Genomic DNA, 23,301 nt, shown 5'->3' with positions numbered 1-23,301 from the left:
CTTTTCCTGTTGATGATCTGGAGCTTCTACGTGTCTGGAACTCCTTCTGGTTCTCGTCCCTCTAATGGCTGCAGCCTGCCCATCTTCATCTGTCTCAGGCTGTGAAGAATTCCAACCTGATGTTTCAGACTCTGCCTGATACTGCTATTTTCACTTTTTGTTTAAACCTGTATATAGTGAGACAGGTTGGGGCCATATTGTATTAGGACTGAATCATAATTCCTCCCTTACTCTGGGAAGAGCGGGGGAGAAATAAATTGAGTTCATCCCTTTCCGTGGGGAAGATTCCTCCCAGCACATGCTGAACCAGCTCTACTAAGTGTATAAAACCATGTGATAGCTCAGTGTTTCTCAACTGGTAGTATGAGTATCCTTAGGGGTACTCAAGAGAAGTCTGGGGGGTACATCTGAAATTTGGAGAACTGAAATTTTGTTTTGTTTTACAGCATTTGTTTTACAGCATTTTATTAATTTTGTACTTTTTACACCCCAAAATTTCATCGCCCATCCAGCTACGATTAAGTTGTTTAAACAAATGTTTTGCAATGGTAGAAAAAAAATTGGGTCTGAAAACTGTAGGTACTGCGGGTACTTATATATATTTTTAAAAAGGGGTACTTTTTTTTTTAAAAAAAGGTTGAGAAACACTGTGCTAGCCAACTTGCGTCCCTTACTGTGGTTCAGTGTGTAGTAGTCAGTGCTATAAGGCTGAACCTATTTCTCCTTGGGGTGCAAACTGAGGAGCATGACATTTTTTCCTCTCCCCGCTGTCTTTTCTTATCTGGATGCTGAATGGAATATTCCCCTGTCTTTATAAGTTATCATAGTTTCTCAAAGGCTACGTCTAAACTGGCCCCTAAAAACGGAAAAGCGATGCAAAGCAGGTAAGTCAGCATAGGGAAATCCATGAGGGATTAAAATATCCCCCGCGGATTTAAATAAACATGTCCGCCGCTTTTTTTCCGGCTTGGGGAAAAGCTGGAAAAAAGCGTCTAGACTGGCCCGATCCTGCGGAATAAAGCCCTTTTCCGGAGGATCTCTTCAGGTAGGAATAAGAGACATTAGTTCGAACTAACATTCATAGCCGCTACACTAGCGCTCCGCTAGTTCGAATTTGAATCGAACTAGCGGAGCGCTTAGTTCGAACTAGGAAAACCTCATTTTACGAGGCTTAAGCCTAGTTCGAACTTACTACTTCGAATTAAGGGGTGTGTAGCCCCTTAATTCGAACTAGTGGGAGGCTAGCCCTCCCCAGGTTTCCCTGGTGGCCACTCTGGCCAACACCAGGGAAACTCTATGCCCCCCTCCCAGCCCCGGACTCCTTAAAGGGGCACGGGCTGCCTACGGTGCCCGTGCCAGGTGCAAGCCTGCCAGCACCCAGCCAGCAGACCCTGCACCTGGCACGGCACAGAGCCACCCACCTGATGTCCCCCAGCCCACCCCCTCTTCCCGGGACCAGGCTGGCAGCTCCCGGGAGCTTCCCCTGGACCGCAAGAGGCAGGCACCTTTCTGGGCTAGTGCGGACATCGTGGACCTCGTCCACGATCTCCGCACTAGGCACAGGAAAGTGGCCGTCTAGGGCAGGAGAGCTGCCAGCCTGGCCACCCAGGAGCAGGTGTGCATGAAAATCAAGGGGGTCCACTGAGACCCCCGACCCTGAGCCCTGAGCTTACAATGGCCGTCCTGGGTCGACCAAAGGTCCATCTAGCCCAGTAGCCTGTCTGCCGACAGCGGCCAACCCTAGGGACCCTGGAGGGGATGGACCGAAGACAGTGACCAAGCCATTTGTCTCGTGCCATCCCTCTCCAGCCTTCCACAAACTTTGGGCAGGGACACCACTCCTACCCCCTGGCTAAGACTACTCCATGGACCCAACCTCCATGACTTGATCTCACTTCCCTTTCAACTCTGTTCTAGTTGTAGCCTTCACAGCCTCCTGCAGCAAGGAGTTCCACAGGTTAACTATTTGCTTTGTCAAGAACAACAACTTTCTCTTACTAGTTTCAAGCCTGCTACCCATTCCTTTCCTTTGGTGTCCTCTAGTCCTTCTTTATGGGAACTCATGAAGAACTTTTCTGAGTGCACCCTCTCCACCCAACCCCTGCTTTTAGAGACCTCTATCCTGTCCCTGCTCCATCTCCTCTTTTCTAAGCTGAACAATCCCAGTCTCTGTAGCCTCTCTTCATCTGGGACCTGTTCCCAACCCCTGATCATGTTAGTTGCCCTCCCCTCTCCCAGCCTTTCTCTTCCCCTCTCCCTCCTCCTTTTCCCAGTCTCCCCCAGTTTTGTTCAATAAAGACAGAGTCAATGTTGGAAGAAACGTTATCTTTATTTTGTACATCAATAAGAAGGGGGGCTAGGGAAGGGTAAGTGGAAGGAGGTGAGGGAGGAATGGGGTATGAGCCCCCGATGGGGACGACTGGGCTGGCTCTGCGGGCTTCTGGGGGTGGAAGCTCTCCTGCAGCCCCCCAATTGCCCCCTCTCCCCAGATGGCAGCCTGCGGCAAGTGCAGCCGGGCTGATGTCCGAGTGGTGTGATGTGCCCAGTGTGGGTACTCCGGGCAATCCAAGACAGGACTGCTTTGCAAGCGGGGCACCCCTTAGAACTGTGTGTCCTGGGTGGGGGTCGGGACCCTTTAAGTGCAGCCCTCGGCTAGCCTGAGACAGCATCTCCACGCTCTAAATCCTCCTCTGATGCCCTGCCGGCACTGCTTCTGGCCATCCTTAAGCCCTGTTCAGAGTCCACTCAATGTGGTCTTGCTAGTTTGAATTAGCAAAACGCTAATTCGAACTAGTTTTTAGTTCTAGACGCCTTAGTTCGAATTAGCTTAGTTCGAATTAACTAATTCGAACTAAGTTAGTTCGAATTAGCGCTGTAGTGTAGACGTACCCTATGGTTGTGACTATTTTCTTTCACTATTTGATCTGAGGAAGTGGGTCTGGCCCACGAAAGCTCATCATCTAATAAACCATCTTGTTAGTCTTTAAAGTGCTACATTGTCCTGTATTTTGTTTCAGCTACACCAGACTAACACGGCTACATTTCTATCACTATTCTTAGAAATGCTGAACTTGCAGCACTAACACAGAGCTACCAGGTCCTGGTCAGATTTGGTGGGCTAAAACTTCTCAGTCAACATGTGCTAAGGATTACAGGGAAATAAAGGCATTTATTCCTTCCCTCCCAGCTCTTCATTCCTAATTAAAGATCAAGCTACTGGTCTTAACAAGGTGTCAGAACCTTGATTGCATCCTCCCTTGAGTGCACCCTCCCTTCTTTGGCGGATAGGTAGGAGACTACATTAATCTGCTTCTGGCAAAGGACTAGTAAATTACTCCCCTTCCTCCCATTTAGCAAAGGGGAGAATGGGGTCTGAACTGTGACTGTGTCTTAGTGCCTGGTCTGCTCCAGAGTCAGGACAAGTGTGTATCACTCCTTAACTGGGGTAGTTGTGTTTTGGTTTTTAGCAAAGTCAACGTAATTGATAGCTACACTACTTGTAGAAAACTCCATTGGGGTGCAGTTCCAGAGTAGTACCCCTGACTTTAGAGGGCTACAGTTCACAAATGTGATCAAGGAGAGTCACAATGTGGTCTCATTTTTTCCCTCCTAACAAGAGGTAATTGTATCCATGTGATTATATCCTAAGGTGAAGTGAGTGGAAGACATAATGGAGCTTGTAGACCTGTTGCATGTTTGGGGGGCATATGGGGCATGTTTTTCCTTGCCATAAAACAAATAATGGCCTTATCCCTAACTATTACACAGCAGATTCAGCCACCTTTATTCATGTGGGGTAATACCTCACTTTGCAATTACTCTCACTAAAATAAAAAGAATAGGCATGTGGGAAGTCACTACATTTGAAAATTATTCTGGTGATACTGTCAGTGACAAGATCTGTGGAGCAGAACGCATCCAGCCAAATTGTATGTGGGAGTGTAATGATTGTCGGATGCTTAAACATGGTTCCTTAAATGTTGTGCCCTTGAGGATTGAAGAGTAAATGTTCACTAGCATACCATGCGGATACAGAGTTTTTTGACAGACTTTTTTTCTTGATATGCTTGATAAATTTGTGTACTTCTATTCATAATTTAGCTTTCTTGTAGTATTAGCATCCTTTGATTACCATGATAACTAAGAATCAGGGACAGCAGCACCTATCCCCAAAACAGACTATATTTTACATAAAGCATATTACTTCCTAACCCCTGTACCTGACTTGCATCCTGAACAAGGGGCCTCATAGTCTATTTCCCGTTCCTAAGAAAAATAGGAAGGTATCCAAGATTGGGGATTAAATACTTCCAATACTCCCAAATTTGTAGATTTTAGCATTTGGAACAGAACAGATTCAGTACTCAAAATGAGTTCTCTATAGAAAGGTTGTTAAGCGAATTGGGACCCAAACCCAGATCTGGATCCAGGGCTTAGCTCTAAAGCTTTGATTCACAGTTATCCATTTTCAAAAGTTTTTGCAATGTGGTTTCAGTTAAAGATAATTGATTCTGATACTCAATTCCAAGCTTAGTAGAAAAAGAGGTACTGGAAATTAGGGGAATCTGTCTCCATGTGGCTGTCATCCTGAAATAGCCCTTCCCTCCCACCCAAGTTCTAAAAACTGGACTGGAAATGTCATGGGCACATGTTCTATTATTACAAGATAATCTATAACCTCCTACTCCCATAGAGATTGATTATCTCAACAGCATTTCTCGGTATTGGGGCCACTCCTGAATTTTTTTTAAAGGGTTTGTATTCAGTTCAAGGATTTGGACTGATTGTTATTTTATTCCAACTAGTTCACCCATGCCAATGTAAATCATTTACAAAGCTAAAGCATAAAGCAACAGCAACTTGTATTTTTCAGGGTGTAGGTAACTGTACATGAATACTTCACTTGGATTATGTAATTTTGACCATATCCAAACATAACTTTTTAAAAGATCAAATATTCAAACACCTAAATACTGCTTGCAGACACATGCATCCACAGTTACCTATAATCGTGCATTCATTTAGACAAGCACTCTCATGCACTTATCCATTGGGGTGACCTCAGTTTAGGAACCTAAGTTAGGAATCTTGTCCTGAAGTACAAGATTGTTTTCCTCTGGGATTCTCAAAGATGGCTTAAGATTTTATTCATGAAGCCCCATTTATAACAAACATAGCACTGAAAGCTGCCTGTTGGTCTTTTCTCATCTCAATGTGCAGATAACCTCTATTGACACTAATAGGAATGTGCATGTATCAAGGAGAAACAGACTAGAGAAGTGAGAGTCACTTTGCTACACCTTACAGGTAGCCTCTAGCAAACATGAATCTAAGGAGCCTGGTGCATTTCTCAGGCCTACTGAGACGTCTAGAAGAGAATTGAAACATCTTCTACTGTTCAAAAATAATCTGGATCTTAGGTCCTGAATATAGGAGTTAGTTAAACTTTGTGAAGTGACATAGTTATAAATCTAGTGATTTGAAATGTAGTTATTAGTGGGGCCTTGATACATTGTCATAGATGTGGTGAGATTATTAGGAACATTCTGGAGGTCAGGGTGCAGCTTCAAGATAATTCTTCTATAAATAGTGCAAGTCTCTGTGTTACAAGGAAGTGCTATGAATTAAGATTTCTAAGTCACTCGCATTCATAGAAAAATTAGTTCATACATATGGAGGTTGCATTTCCAGGGAATAAGGCATTTTTTTTGTTTTCCATATCTTCACAAAACTGGCAAGAGTATAGTAAGCATTTCCTTCCCATGATTAAAAATGTATATTCAAAATAATAAAATTTTTAGTTTTGCGCTTGGGAACTTTGTGCATCTCATTTGCATTAAACTGCAGGTTTCATGACTCTGAAAAGTAAACATATCTACATATTTCCCATATACACTTCCTCTTATAAAAATATTTGAATATTTAGATGGGTATCATTTATATCTGTTGTCACTTTGGATTTGAGTGTAATTTATCAGCCTTTACAAAAATATCTCTGCAATATCTTGATTAAACAAACATGAAATTGCTAGATTACTCATACCTCTTATAATCTCTCCATAGAATATTTATTTATGTGCAAATTAGATATTGCTTGTAAAATTCCTTTATATTCTAGTAATGTAGAATATGAGAGACCAGAAATCCCTATAATACTCGGCTGCTTTCTCTGTTACTTGGACTCTATTGGAGCTGTTATTGACTGAATTGGGATTTACGTTAAAGGAGGTATATGGATTAATGAAAACATATGAATAACCACAGAAAAACAAAAATCAACTCATATCCATATAAAGAACCATGCTCTATACTGTCTATATGCTAATATAGCATTCTCATAAAGTGAATATGAGGGAATTTGTCACTAAAGCACCTGGTCTAAGGTGATAGAAGTCAATGTTAAGGCATCTATTGACTTGAAAGGGTTTGGGCTCAAACCCTGTATCTTCTAGAATATCAGCATGTCACAAAAGAAAGTCAGCCTCAGATCTACTAACTGTTATGCTAGCCATTATTTTTCCAACCAGGATTTGAGATGTAAATAATGATAAAACTAAAATTTTGTTAGGAGCAACCTATAAGAAAGCCAATAAACCCCTTGGGTGCGTCTAGAATGGCAAAAACTTGCCAGCTGTCTACACTGGCCTCTTGAATTTGCACAAGAACACTGACTTTGTAATGTACAAAATCAGTGCTTCTTGCACAAATACTTTCACGCTCCCGTTTAGGGATAAGCCCTCTTGCGCAAGAATAATTGTGCAAGAGGGCCAGTGTAGACAGGCACCTACATTTTTGGTGCCAGAAAGCCCGATGGCTAAAATGGCCATCGGAGTTTTCTTGCGCAAAAGTGCATCTAGATTGGCACGGACGCTTTTGCGCAAAAGCACTTTTTGCGCAAAAGCATCCTTGTCAATCTAGATGCTCTTTTGCAAAACTACTTTTAACGGAAAAGCTTTTCTGTTAAAAGTATTTCTGCAAAATCATGCCAGTTTAGACATAGCCCTTGATTTTTGAATGGTGTGCATAAACTGTCCATAAATCAATGGTGGCCATGTGGCTATGCCCGCATAAAACTCTTTAGACACATAAGGGTGAGAATCTGTATTTCATTTGGATCCTTTTCCCAGGGTGAAGGGGAAAACAGTGACCACACACGACACAGCACATAAGTATAAATTACCCAGTACAAAGTGTGTTCTGGTTTCTAGGAATTTTGTACTGCTTACTAAGCTTCAGGTATAGTCTAGTAATGACAGTGCCACAGCAATAAAGAAACTGCTGTATCTCCCTAGTAATTGTGTTTACTTATGATTGTACAAAATATATTGGTTAATCCAAAATGGATGACTGCACAAATTAAAATTCTTCATGAATTTGCATCTGTATATAATGGGCTAGTTTTGAGCTTTTAGGTATGAGTTTGGACGATGGGTGGTAAGTAAACTGGATCACCCAAGGAAGTGTTCACTAACATACCACCAGATGACAATTCCTCTTTTGCTTTCTTTTTGATCCAGGAGGATATTAACTTCTTGATATCTTATGCCAGCAGAAAATCAGCTACTTTGTCCATTCATTGTGGAGGAAGGAGGGAAACGCCAAAGTTTCATTCATATCCTGCCCTTTATCCATCTTTTGCCCCTTAGCTCAGGGGAAGGCGTAAGTGCATACAGCACTCCTACGCACCAGACCCAAAGTTTAGAAAGTCTCTACAGGGCTCTTACTTTCCTACATAAGCACATTGATCAAGTTACAATCTAAACCTGAATATGCACAGCTACTTGTCTGTGTGCCCAAATGCATAGTCTGGCAATGTTGCATTTCCCTGGTGTTGCACTGTGATTTAGCATGACTGAAGAAATCCAGTGGATTCCAAAAACCTATCTTCAATTACATTTTTTCTATTGGAAAAACTCAATTAAAGATCCTGGGAAAGAAAAGGAATATTCACTTACATGTAGAAAAGAATTAGTATGTACTCCCCAGCATACTCTTGCTTTGATCTCATTTTTCTAACTCTAATTTAGAGTGTATAAACAGACTTCATTGAATATGTAAGTTAAAATTGTGGTGCACAATTTCATTCTAAAGTTTATTTTTAACACCAGCTTTTTTAGCAGCAATTACAATTCACCTTTAAGAGCCTTCACTAGAACTCTTCTTTCTTCAAGTGAAAATATTTACTACTGCCAAGTTAGAAACAGCCATCCATCTCTGTCAGTTGTCTGTTCCCAATGACCACTGTTTTTTCTGTTCCTTATCCACCACTTAATACCCCAGGGATCTTTGCAAAACACTTGCTATTCCAGGGTCACTTTGCACAGCAGTGTTTTCTGAACCTTAATGATGCAATTTACACTGCATTGTACCTCAGGAGCGCATTTTGTTATTCAGATGCTTGGTCCCATTTATACAGGTTTATTCTTGGTTAGCTACAGGCAGTAGTTGTGACTACTAAATTTTGCAGTCTTAGATTTTTTTTATTGTACCCCTCATCAGAGTCTCTAAGGCTTATGATAACCTTCCAGTCCTCCCGGTATACAGGATGGTGTCTAGTTACACCTCCTCTGCCACAGACCACAGAACAAATTGTAGCAGAGTCACAGTTCCTTTCTTGTTCTGGGAAGGCAGTAAACTACTCTAGCCCTCTTTGTGTAGCTACTTCACCTCCCCACTGTGTGCCCAGCCATTGAAACTGAAATAACTTGTCCACTTACTTGCTCACAAAGGGTGAAATCAATTAAGTAGCCCTAATGTGGAGTTCCCATTACCGGGATCACACCATACAAGTTTGAAGGGAAAGGTTTCACTTTCACTTAGTGCACTTTGTAGAGCAGTGGTCTCCAACCTTTTTAACTAGAAGATCACTTTTTCAATTTAAGTGTAATGTAAGGTCTACCTCAAACCCAAATACCCTTGCCCCGCTTCCTTCCTGCCTCTTCTTTGAGGCCCTGCCCCTGCTCCAACCTTTCTCCAAGGCTACCCCCTGCTCACTCCATTCACCTTCCTCCCCCATCCTCACTCACTTCCATCAGGCTGGAGTATGGGGTTGGGATGCAGACTCTGGTCTTGAGCCAAGGGGTTTGGAGTGTGAGAAAGGCTCTGGGCTTAGCCCAGGGTAAGAGATTGGAGTCCAGGAGGTACAAGGTGCAAGCTCTTGGAAGTTTGGGTGTAGGGGAGCTCACATCTGGGGTAGGAGGTTGGGTGCTGGAGGAGGTTCAGGACTGGGACAGGGGTTCAGGAGGCAGGCTCTGGCTGGGCACCATTTAACTGAGATGGCTTCCGGTTGGTGGAGCAGTAGAGTTAAGGCAGGTTTACTCCTGCCCTGGCCCTGAACCACTCCTGAAAGCAGCTGGCATGTATAGCAGTGGCTCCATGGGAACATATTCTGCCCCTCCTCTACAGACAATGAGCCCACAGCTTCTACTGGCCTCGGTTCCCCATTATTGATAAGTTGGAGCATAAGGAATGATGTCTGCAGGCAAGGATAGCATGTGGAAACTCTCTGCTCTGCCTTTCTCGGGGGCTTTAGGGACATGCCAGCTACCTCCTGGAGCCACAATTACCACAGGGATAATGGCTCCAGCCACAACTGGTTCAGCATTTTAGAACCCACTACTCAAAGAATTAAATTTAAGCATGAGAGAGAAATGAAAATTATGAAATGCAGAGACAAGTCAAAAACCACACTCAACCTATTTTGCAAGCAGTAAAATAAATAACTACAACCCCTTCCCCCACGCATGTGTTGGGTTGGGAGAGGAGATTAAAGGACAGTGTGTGCTTGTGAGAATGACAGAGGTACACTTGGTATGAGAATGACAGAGATTTGCACTGCCAAGCTCCCTCCATCCACTTCTCTCTCTCTCTGGAGATAGGGTACAGAAGTGGGGGAAGGAGGAACACCCTAACATGAGCCTCTTCTATTCTCCTTGCCTGCATAGCAAGTAGGAGGTTCCCAGGGGAGCAGGCAGAGGCAGGAGCAGCAGGACAATGAATGGAGGGGCAACTGAAGTGCTGGTGCTAGATGGCTTCCTGGCCAGACCGGTGAGGATCACCCGTCAGAGGCTCCAAGATCTACCAGTATATCCCGATCTACTGGTTGGTGACCACTGTTGTAAAGTAAGGGCTGTGATCATGCTCTACTGCTGAAACTCTCAAACTCAATTTTCCACTGTGACCTGCTGCCAGGAACGTGCTGTCTTGCATGAAATCCAGTTCAAGCTTCCTACCTAGTCTACCCTTCTAGTTGGGAGTGGCCTGAGGCCGGCTGCAGCAGCTGGTGCCCTAGGTGGGGCGGTGCAATCAGCGCCCCTGCCTGAATGGTCATCAATGACCGTGATGTCATCATCGGGCGCCCGGGCCAGCAGCGCCCTAGGCAGCTTCCTAGCTCGCCTAGGATCACAGGCCGCCCCTGCTTCTAGTCCATCTTTCCCTCATTTTGCCCACCACATGCTCTACCACACAGGAAAGAGCGTGTCTGTGAGCGTGTATGTGAGTGTGACCTAGGGTGTGAATTTGAACCATCTAATTACACTGGTATAACCTCTAGGTACACTTATTTCAGTATGAGTAGGGGTTTGTTTTTTTTAATTTTTTTAATTTAGTTTTTCCCCCTTGGGAAGGGGTTTAAATTGAATTGGAAAAAATAGCCATTCTTTTATACCAGAATATGTATGGCCAGATGGGGAATTACATCTGTAGTCAAATGCTTAAATCGCTATGGGTATGTCTTCGCTGCAGGGCTTAACTCAAAATAAGCTATGCAAATTCAGCTACGTCAATTGCGTAGCTTATTTAGAAACAGGGGCCATCTTCACAGCACTGATTTCGAAACAGAGCACTCTTCTTCTGACTTCTCTTACTCCTCGTACAATGCAGGTTTCAGCAGCTGAAATAAGAAATCTTCCAGCTTGACAGTATTTTGACACTATTTTTAAATAACTGCCTGCTGTGTAGACACAGATTAAGTTTTTTCAAAATAATGTTCCAGTGTAGACTTACCCTATCTGTTTAACTCCATGTAAACATCATACTACACCTTGTGTGGATAGCATAGGGACCACAATCTTTACTTTATTTTATGAACTTCTCACACACAGCTTCTCCCTCTGTATGTGGAAGCACCTTCCCAATCTCAAAAATATAACCACTACTCTCTTTCTCTTTTGCACTAAATTCCTGCCTGAAGACCACTCCACCCATTTCTATTGTGCCTAATAGACACTGACATTTATCAACTAGTTTGAGTAGCTGCGAACACTTTATATTTTCCACTGCAAATAAAACTGTAACATTGGCCACAACTTGATGTTAGAAGGCTAATAAAATTGTCACTTTGACCTTGTTTATTGTTCCCATTCTCTCCCTCGTTTTGTCACTCTTTGGACTGAAGCCTTCCATGGGTATGTCCATCCTATGGAGGAGCATCGAAATTACTCAGAATTATTTCAAAGTAGTGTATGAACACTGATTGTAGCCTGCTTAGGCCATAGAGCCCCTGGAAGAACTCTGAGGAGGGCACCAGGAGGGTGGACACTTGCTGTGGCTGCTTGTGCTTTCTGGGGCTCCTCTCTACGGCCACTTCTCACATGCCGCTCCTCCACTGCCTCCCCACTCATGGGTCACAAAAGGGATTCAGCATGCTCCAATTGCCCTTGCAGATACCACAACATTTCCCACCATGGAGCCAGAGCTGCTGCAAAGCAGTGCTAGGCCCACAGGTCTCGGGAAGTGCCTCATGGGACCGTTTTTCCAGACTGCCCACATACTGCTCCAGGAGGACAAGGACCCGTGTGGACTTTAGGCCCTGATCACCCAGGTCCTGATGCTCCTGTTGGGGCACATGCCTCTGAATCCCCTGGACACTACAGGATGCCACTCCTGGAGGTAGGAGACGAGCTCAGACTGGTGGGACTGCGTCATCCTGCAACTATGGAATGACCAGCAATGTTTGCAGAACTTCTGTATCTGGAAGGCCACTTTCCTGGAGCTCTGTGAGTAGTTCCCCCCTGCCCTCAGGAGATAGAGCACTTGCATGCAACCCACTAGCACTGTACAGAAACGCATCACCATTTCCCTGAGGAAGCTTATCATGCCGTACAGCTACTGCTCTGTCGGGAACCATTTTGGCATGAGGAAATTCACAGTCTGGGGCATGCTCCTGTGGGAAGCCAAGGCTATCTACTAGGTTCTTCTATGGAGGCTCATCACTCTGGGCAACATAGATTCCATCATAAATAGCTTCACCGCCATGGGCTTCCCCAACTGCAGGGGAGCCATAGATGGCACTCATATCTCCATACTGGCTCTCATGGATCACAGGGGATGCTTTGTCAACATCAACTCCAGCTTGTTCCAAAAGATGCACGCTGGCACTTTTTCCCCTGTTGACGCCATCAGAGTTGGGAGGTGGATATGCCTATCATGATCCTGAGCAGTGCAGCCTACCCCATGTTCTCCTGGCTCATGGAACCCTACACAGGCAGCCTGGACTCCACCAAAGAGCACTTCAATGCCAGGCTGAACTGGTGCCTCATGGTGGTGGAGTGTGCGTTTGGCTGTTTAAAGGGGAAGTTAAGGAGTCTCCTCACCCACCTGGATCTCAGTGAGCACAACATCCCCTTTGTGGTGGTGGCCTGTTGTGTGTTCCACAACCTTTGCAAGAACAAGGGGGAGACTTTTCTACCAGGGTGGGGGCGGAGGCTGAGTGGCAGGCCAGGGCAGTCAAGCAGTCGGACACCAGTGCGTTCAGGAGAGCACATCAAGCCCTTCTTCTGCTGCCTGGAGTTTTAAGCTCTGCAGGAAAAGGGGAGCACTAGATATCCAGGTATGGTTAGAGTGGTCAGAACTGCAGCTATGAGAGGCCTCCCAAGTCAATTATTTTTAATTAGCAGCAGTGGAGCATCCACACTAATGCTATTTTGAAATCTGAATTATTCCCCAAGGAAAGGAGTAGAGATTTCAAAATAACCAGCACATTATTTCAAAATAATGGGGTTGGTAGTGCGGACACTTCACTTAGTGTGGATGCTCCACTTAGTTCGACCTAAGGGGAGTTATTTTGAAATAACTTCCTAGTATAGACCAGGGCCAAGTGGAGGCCATGCCTTCCCTTTAATTGGGGAAAACACAAAACAGACTGAGTGCTACCAGAAGTAACCCTAACCATAATAGTGTGCAATGCTTTATAAGTTAAAGCATCTCAATTGTACGATTATGATTTATGAATTGCATATTGACACAGTTATCAAAAAAACATGTACTCTGGTTGCAAATGGTAGCATGTTCTTTTGCTGTTACTTTCATATCTTCAGTATGACACATCATTCTAAGGTTTAAAATATAGCTGGCTAATAACATACTAAAGAACTAACTGGACTGAAGGTTTTTTTTCTTGGTCCCCAGGCACTAAATATTAGAACAAATATTTAGAAGGTGACCAAATGTGTAAAAATGTATTTGATAATGCTTGAATTGTCCACTGGAAACAGCAGCATTAACTCAGTCACCTCTGATGGTTAGTTTCAGAGTGCCATGGAGGGAGTCTTAATAGTAGGAATGAAGGAGTCTCTTTGGTCCTATTTCAAAAGAAACAGGAAAGGCAAGCTGCCAGTGCCTCTAAAAGAATGGTGCAGGCAGAGTTTGCTCTGCTGCACCAATTGAAGAAGAAGGATGGAGCACGCCACCTAGCCATGGTCTACAGTCCTTTCAAAATGACAAGAAGAGCGTCCACCTTACCAAGGACATTATTTCAAAATAATGGGCTGGATATTTCAAAATAACTACTCCCCAGAGTAATTCAAACAATTACTCCCCAGTGTTTTCTGGGGCTCTTGGTCAAGGTAGTACATCCACATTTAAGGGGCCTACCTTAGACTTGCAAGGCTTCCCTGTAGTGAGTATACACTAGTTCAATTTTGCAAAATTGGAAGTTAAGTTGAATTTAGTTATTTTGAAATAATTTCCTAGTGTAGACATGCCCTGAGTGTCTAGCACAAGAGAAAGGCTGATGTCTATAAAGCTTAGAGGCCTGCTATCACTTTAATCTTGTAAACCAATGTTTCTCAAAGTGGTCTGTGAAACCACTTTGAGAAACCTGTTACTTGGTGGCTCCAGTGTGTTTACTTGCTCCTATTGGCTCCATTTTACTGTTTGCAGCCAAGGGGACCTGCAGGAAGTGTCATCTTGGCCCATGCCACTTATCACGGTTCCCCTTGGCTGCAAATGACAAAACCGAGCCAGTAGGAGCCACAACACCAGTAAGTAAACACAACGGAGAGGCCAGTTAACAGGTTTCTCAAAGTAGTTTCACAGGCCACTTTGAGAAACACAGCTGTAAATAAACAAACAAAAAAATCACTGCACTTGGATTTATTTTCCCTAGTGCATTAAACACATTTGATGATAAATGGTGAATTTGAGGGGTGGAGGACAAAAGTTTTAGACAACCCCCCCACTGAGCTTTTCAAAGATGCACTCTAAGTGGAAGTCGGAAGGTGCCTTGCATTATCTAAAAGCAAAAGAGGTGACTGGCAAGGTCAAACTATTTCTAGAAGCAGCATTTAAAGTCTGGTGTGACTGAAACTTGAAAAGCCCTGAGAAGTCAAGGGACAATGGTGTATTTAAAAAAAAAAACTTAAGTGAAATGGGATTTTCCTCATAGGGAGCATGAAAATAAAAATAGAAATTCACTTAGCTACTTAGCTAAGTATAACCAGTAAAATCAAATAAAAGATGAAATGCTGAAACTGAAAACATGGGGAGGAAAAAACCCACTAGATATACAATTACTCGAAATAACAGCATAGCCTTCCAGCGTACTGTAATAGTGCCAGCTCTGCAATTTGACTGAACCTCCAAAGTAACCATTATGATGTATTGTGTGTCAAATATTTCTGCTGCAAAGCTGCATGTAGGGGCCAAGGTGGGCTGAGTAGGCACTGGAGTGTTGTTCCATCAGCTTCAGCTGACTCCAAAATATGAGAAACAAAGAAAAACAGCCTGGTATGAAATGGGAGTGCCTGTCCTTGGGAGTCACCATGGAAAGTGGTATGCTGGAATATTTTGGCTTGGAGTTCTTTTTTTCCTTTTCTTCTGAAAATAACAAACAGACAAACCAAAAGATCCTGATTTTTTATAACTATTTCTTTTTCTGAACTGAAACGTTAACTACTTCAGCTCAGCATCTTTTCTCCAAAGTGTGCACAGTGGGGGTGTGTCTAGACTACTGCGTTTTGTCGACAAAAGTGGACTTTTGTCGACAAAACAATACCAGCGTCTACACAACCGCGGAGTTCTGTCGACAAAGCTGCTTGCTTTGTTGACAGAACTCAATGTGTCTGGACGCTCTTTGTCGACGGAAGTTTTGTCGACAGTATCTGTCGACAAAACTTCCGTCGACAAAACGCGGTAGTCTAGACGTACCCTGGTAGGCTACAATTCTCCTGAAATTACTGTCATCATTTAATTTGCCCTGGAATGTTCACTGGGGAAGCTTCTCTTGGCCCACATATTGTAGCAAACCTCAAATTCCAACACTGGAACCATCAGTGTGGTCCAACCTATTTAAAAAAAAAAGCGTGCTCTGTCCTGTTCCATATACTTCTGGTGTGTCTTCTCACCTCTCCCAAACACTGCGGACTGTGAGATGAAAAAGGAATGATATTCTATTTTACCTGCTGCTGTTTGTGTTCCCCATTTGGCTACAGTCCCTGGAGTGTAACACCACAGTTGCTTTCGCAGGTGAAAATTATGTCACAAACATATTGGACAGAGGCCATTTTACCCTGTCTGTACAGAACTTTGGGGGACTTTTATCATATCTGCAGCACATAGTAATAATGATGTACTGTTAAGCCTTGATTTAATAGATAATCAGAGCAATAAAATAGATTATGGTGCTGACATTTTAGATTTTCATTAGTATCACTCACCCTAAAATATCTTGGTGGAGTTTGGAGAGGTGAGCCTGTATACAGACAAAAGAGACGGATGTAAAATTTAACTGTTATCTAAAATATGGGAGGATTATAAATGTGCACACAATTTAAAATTAAGTCCCCATCTGAAACATGAGTATAAAAAACTCCATTATATTTGTTTAGGCATAGATTATATATTTGTCTTTTTTTTTCAGTCTCCTTACTCTGATTATACCATTCCAAATCTCTCCCAAGATCATTATAAACATTACTTCATCATGCTTGTTAATTCATGTTGATACCCTTCTCCATGTTCAAGGAGAGTTGGAATGTTAAACATACTCTTTGGAAGTAATAGTACAATGAAATACTGACCGAGGGATGCCTTTTCAAAACTAGCCCGTCAATGGTTGCACATATCCTTTTTACCTGAAAGAAAACTCATTGTTTTTATTGACAAGATGGGTAACAGTGCATTCAGATACATTTGGAGGTATATATGCAAGTTTTGGCAGGAATAACTGAAGTAAATCCAAATCTTGTGAAGATAATTTTTCAGAGGGTCTAAACAAAGAAATTACTGTTGATCTTATGAATCTGTCCCTTGGGATTTATATTAAATACTTTTGTACTGAAATTCAATACTTTGAGAAGCAGTTATTCTTTAGAATGCCTCCAGATGGTGGTGGTGTCATATGAACCATTTTCCATAGCCAGCATATGCAATTATATAGTGTGAAGAATCTTCTACATATGGATGAAGTTATCAAAACTGGCTATGGTATAGTTCTGAAACTGTTTCATAGAGCTATACTTAAAGACATAGATAAGGAATATTTGAAATTAGCTGTGATTCAGTATTGTACAAAGTATAAAGGCATAGAATTATGCCCGTTGATATCTTTTACTTGTCATTTCCCTGTTTTAACTCAGAATCTCATACTGTTGATTACTTATATATGTGTGTGTTTCCATAAACATAAACATGTCACATGTTAACTTTTGAAAATGCACCTTGGATTATATTTGATCCCATTCATTCTAGTTTCTCTTTCCATACACACTTGTGGTTTTTTGTTTTTGTAATTAACTATCAGAACACAGGAAGTTTTATAGAAAAAATCCACAAAATTCCTGATGAAGTGAGTTTTACCCATGAAAGCTCATGATATTATATATTTTTGTTATTCTCTAAGGTGCCACAAGACTACTCACTGCTTTTTAAGTTGCAAACTAACATAGCTACCCCTCTGAGACTATGTTTAGACTGCAGGCTTCTTTCGGAAGAAGTTTTTCCGGAAGATCTCTTCTGGAAAAACTTCTTCCGAAAGAGAGAGTCCATACTGCAAAAGCACATTGAAAAAGCACATACTGAATGGATGCTCTATCGCATTTTAGCTGTAATTACTATGGACAGAGTGGCCACCAGGGCACCTGTGCTTTTTCCTCTTTCGTCTTCTTTCAAAAGAACTCCTTCTTCCCCGTCCACACACACCTTTTTCCGAAAGAGCTCTTTTGGAAAAAGGCTTCTTCCTTGTAGAATAAGGATTACTAATGTCAGAAAAAACCTCTCTGTTCTTTCAATTTTCTTTCAGAAGAAAGCTATTGCAGTGTGGACGTAATTGAAGGGTTTTTTTTGAAAAATGGCCATTTTTCTGAAAAAAACTCTGTAGTGTAGACATACCTGAGACAAAATTCCTGCAACTCCAAATTATCTAATACTAAAATGTAAAAGGTTTGAAGAAAGATGGGAAAAATCTTATTATAGGTGCTGGTGCTATAATAAAAATGATATTTGTGCATGGTAGGCAGAATCCTAGTCTCTAATAGGAAATATGCTTTTGATTTTACTGGAAAGATAAGTAATGTAATGACTTGTATATCAGTGTGTGTTCATCAAAAACTAGTAGGCTATTGTACTCCTGGGGATTGATCTAAAACTTGTCACTTCAAATGGACAGACTTCCCATTGAAGGCAGTGGGTTTTGGATCAGGCCCCTGATTACAGCAAGTAGACAGAAAGGAAACATTATTTTCTATTATAATGGTCACCTAATTTATAAAACCATGGCACAAATTCAAAGGCATAGCAGTTTCTGCAGCAGTTTGGCATTCACAGAAAATGTAGTAAGCGATCTGAAGTTGGCAAGAGCAACTTAAATCTCACCATTCATTTTTGGACATCAAACTCCGATTATGTTAATAATTTTATTTAATAAAATCCTATTTGTGCTGCAGGAAAATACCATTCAGTGCCGAATTTAATTAGCTGACATGGCAGGCTACCTCTTACCATGATGCAGAGCCAAACCCTGAAGTCCTTATTCAGTCTTCACTCATGCAAAACTCCAATTGACAGAAATAGATTTTCCTGAATGAAAAATGGTGCAAGTGATGCAGAGTTTAGCCTGTAGATATTCACTTATCTGTTTTTTCTTTGTATATCCCAGAATTTGAAAATACATATACCTGGTAGTGTTTGGGTGGTTGTAAGTTTCATTTATTGGAAAAAAGAATAAAGTTATAATATGAAAGAAAATGCTGCAACCAGTACATCTTATTAGTTGAAAAAAATGGGTACAGAATAAATCCCGAGGAAAAAAACAATATATAGTTACCTAAAGCTTTGAATGTTCTGCAGAGAATGACATAGCATAAATCTTCCCAAGAATATTTTCATTTATTGCAACAGAGTATTTACTGAAACCAAAGGCTATATAGGATGCACTTGGGAAAAAATGAATATCAGAAGTACAGGGCTTTGGGGGAGCATGGGGATTCTAAATGGGAATCATCTACATTAGTTGAGAAGTCGGGAAAATAGATTACTTTAAAGCATTTCAGTGCTAAGACTATTTTTTGAACAGTCAGCTCACTCTTCCAAACCTCATGTTCTGCTTGGTAGATGTGTAGTCTTGCATGGGACGACAAAAAACATTCACAGGACATTGTCCTGTGTCATCTTCTTGCCTACAGCCAGCTTTCCCCATCCATTCTCATTTCAACTGTTTTCAGATTAATTCAACCAAAAGGTAGGATGGAAAAAGAGTTGGACATGTTATAACTAGTAGGTTTTTTTAGCCAACAGGGAAATTGCAGCATATATGGACTATAATTTACACCATATGCTTAAACTGAAAAAAATTAATCATTGTGTTTCTGGCCAATGCTAATCACAACCCCCCCTACTCGGTAAACAAAAAACATATTTAAAATTGCACAGAAAAATCAGTTTAACAACATTTTATCTTTGTAGATTTCTATTTCTCTTTGATTATCTCGAACCAAGTCTAGAATCTTACAGAATATAGGCCCAACATGTCCAGGTGCTGACAATTCTAGATTGTTCATTGAAGGAAACAATTCCTTCAAAAATTATGGTAATTACAAAGTCACATTTTGGAACATTTTGGACTCTTGGAAGTGTTCTGCTCCCAGAACTTGTTTAGATATCTAGGGCTGTGTCTAGACTACATGCCTCTGTCGGCAGAGGCATGTAGATTAGACAGATCAGCAAAGGCAAATGAAGCAGCGATATAAATGATCGCGGCTTCATTTACATTTACATGGCTGCCGCGCTGAGCCGACAAACAGCTGATCAGCTGTTTGTCGGCTCGCGCGCTAGTCTAGACGTTCCCCCTGTCGACATCAAAGCCCTTTGTCGGCAGCCCCGTTATTCCTCGTGGAATACCCCAGACTAACACGGCTACATCTCTATCACTATTCTACATGAGAAGTCCCTGACTGAGAAGGAGAAAGACACTCTCCACATTCCCCTTACAAACCAGAGCTGGAAGGCCCAGCCTAGTAGATTTTGGGTGCTCTAACTCTATGGGTGGGTGGATGGGGGGCTGCAGCACTAGCACAGGTTCTCCAATGCTAAGCCTCGAGGGCTAGATCAAGGCAAGCCAGGGGCCATATGTGGCTCCCTACGCCTGAGGTTCCCCACCCCTGACAAAAAGCCTCTCTACTCTGATTTCATCATCTTAGACCACACACGGCTTATGTTGTTCATTAAACAAAACATTTATTTGACACGTGGTGTTGGAGCCATACCTGAACTAATACTGCACCAAGCAGAAATAACTAGGTCTCACATGCATCCACTCACATCCTTATTCAGAGAGTCTCATTGTCTCTCTGATTCACCTGCTTAATTTTAGGCATATGTCGAAGCACTGTACTTTGAATGAGAGCGGTTCTCCAATGGAAATATGGCTCTGAAGCTTTGTTGTTAGTAATAGTAAGAAAGAATTAGGAAAAAAGCTAGCCTGAAGTAGGCCTTTGAATTCACTAAGCCATTGAGTTGGATGCGCTGGGAAGCATCATCTAGGATCCAAAGTCCTCCCTTCTTAGAGGGAAAATAAAGCTTTTTTATGACACGAACACTATGGAGTTCATAGGTCTCTCCAACATCTTCTTGCAAGCAGCTTCATAGAAAGCTCCAACAGTGGCCATTCCTGGGGAATCTATATATAAACCTGTTGCTGTTATCACAGCCGTTGGCTATTTCACCCAACTATGTACACAAGACTCTTGTTATTTCTGGCAGGCATTTGCTGAGTACGTGTGCTTTGTGTCAGATCATCTTAAATTTTAAGGCAGACTTGCTCAGTATTCTTATGGACATAAGTAAGTTATTCAAGATTCAAAGGTGTTTAGATTTCTATATAATTATAAGAATTTGTTCCAGTGTGTGTGAGAAGTCTACAATTCTGTTTCATCAGCTTATTGATATGACCACAGTGTTGTTTGCACCTGCAGGAGGTCACCATCTTTGTAACTTTAATCTTTGAACTAATCCAGCTCTCACCCTCTAATTTATGTGCCTTGCATACTAATCACATAATATTTGACTCATTTTATAGCTGCCTGGAAATGACACAGCCTACCTTAGTATTTTTTTAGTCTTTAACAAGTGAGACTGGGAATTGAGGAATAATCAGTAATGGTTATCTGCCTTTCCTATTTAAGAACAATAATGATGTTCACTCATCCTGAACAAGGCCTTTAATTAATCATTGTAGTTATGCAGGTTGAAGTCCCACTGTTACCATCACTGAAGCATAACAGTAATATAAACTCTTGCTTAAGTGCTTTCGTTCTGTGATATAAATCTTTAGATCCATTCTGAACTTATTAAAAATATAACCCCTGGGCCATTATATTTTTTATTTTTTTATTACAATATTTTCAAACAAGTGTATGTGTGACTCTCAGCTTTGATTTTTCATTTAGCTGAATAGTTAGGTACATTATATGTTTGTGTACACCTGAAACATCAACATTCTTACTAGCACCCTCTCCTTAAAGAACTTACCCTCCACGTATAATCTTTCATTAGACTTCACAATGGGTAGCTGAAATTGCACAAAGTACCACATAAAGCTCAGTTTATATTGATATTTGGCTACCTATGTATTTTAAATGGGAAAGAGGAACACCATAGAGCCACCTGCATTATTTCAAGTGCTAGTGCCTTTATTGGCTATTGACTGCAATGTAATGTTCACCTCTAACTTGAAAGCTGAGGAAATAACATAATTATGTTAAATGCTACCTATCACACTGTATCTCTCCAAGTGAATAATGTAAAAGAAATAACTAATCACATTCTTATGGGAACCACATAGCCACTCGTCCCTTGGTTTCACGAGGCATACCTGTGCCGATCAAGAAAGGCTTCTTTGTCGGCGCGGCGCGTCTAGACTGCCCCGATCTGCCGACAAACAGCTGATCGGCAGAGCGGGGCAGCCATTTAAATTTAAATGAAGCCGCGATTATTTTAATCGCGGCTTCATTTCCCTCTGCCGATCTGGCTAATCTACATGCCTCCGTCGACGGAGGCATGTAGTTTAGACGTACCCTTGGAGTCCCTATCAAAGTGGTCGCACATTCATAACCTTCTATTGTAATACACAGGAGCACACAAAAATACATCCCTTTACATTGGAAGAACTTGCAATTGTGCAGCTGGATTTTCCAAAGAGCAGAAGTAGAAATGTGCAGGGAGCCAAGCACCTAGGGTACATCTAGACTACAGGCTTTTGTTGACAGGGGCTTTGTCGACAGATACTGTCAATAAAGCCTCTGTCAACAAAGATCATCTAGACTACAGCCAGTTCTGTTGACAAAGCAAGCCATTTTTTCAAAAGAGAGTCTAGACACTCTCTTTTGAAAAAGCACAGTGAGAATGCAATAGTGCCTTTTGTCAACAGAGCTCTGTCGACAAAAGGTGTTATTCCTCGTAGAATGAGGTTTACCGCCCTCGACAAAACTGCTGTGTTCTGTCGACTTACTGTCGACACTACTCGCCGGTAGTGTGGATGCAGGTATATTTTTCTCAACAAAAGTCCACTTTTGTCGACAAAACCCTGTAGTCTAGACTCACCCCTGTAATTTCTGGTAGGGAAGACACATACAAATATTACCTTTCTTTGATTACCGCAAGTCTCTTGATCCTTTTGGAAGGCAGATGTGATGTTTGAAGTGCGTCACACAGTACTTTATTCAGAGACGTACTGAACCACTGTTAATCACAATTACTATTTGAAACATATTGATCTAGGTGCCAGGTAAAGTCTGAGCACATTGCTCTAGTTTTTGCCATGTTTTCAATTAGGCACAAACATCACTTTCTGTCCAAAAGGGAGTTTGAGTTCAATACCTGGCTTCTGTTCCTGTTTGTAACACAGAAATAGTACTTCCCACTATAGGGAGAGAGACAGCATCATGTGGATACATTAGTGATTGCTGTATTCAAAGTGCTTCACAAGCCATTAGGCGTATCGTAGGGGAAAACATTGAATGCACCTGTATGTCTGAAAAGTAAATCAGACTCTTAATAAGGAGGTTTGGATAGGTGGTCTGGTTTTCAAATAAATTCAGTGAGAAACATTTTCCATGTATATTTTTAATTAAAGGCTTTCCCCACATTTTCTTAATCTCTTTTCAACAGTCCTATAATAATTTTATGGACTTGCTTTTCCAGGGGCAAGCACAAAAGTAAGGCAGATCTCTGAACAAGGAGATATCAAAGAATGAATTTCCCCTGATGCTTTACCCACATGAAAGCCCTCCAAAATTATTCCCCTACTCCTCTTAGTAGTTTGTATAATGAGATTGGTGGATGTGAACACTAACATCTCCCTGTTCCATTTGCGGCTGCTAGAAGCAAACGGCTCACGGTTCTGTGGTAATGATTCTGTTTGAAACAGGAAGAGTTGCCAGTGGTGCCCTTTCTTCTTTCTCCATGTAATTTGTTATGTGCTGACAGAATGCTCAGCTCAAGGCCAAAAAAGATTCAGTCCCTGCCCCAAGAGCTTACAGTCGAAGAGGGACAAAATTCAGACAACACACTCCAGGAGTCCCAGAGGAT

This window comes from Pelodiscus sinensis, chromosome 12 (assembly GCF_049634645.1).
Source record: "Pelodiscus sinensis isolate JC-2024 chromosome 12, ASM4963464v1, whole genome shotgun sequence".
Taxonomy (NCBI): Eukaryota; Metazoa; Chordata; order Testudines; family Trionychidae; genus Pelodiscus; species Pelodiscus sinensis.
The sequence above is the reverse complement of the archived record's forward strand: the minus strand, read 5'-3'. Positions refer to the sequence as shown.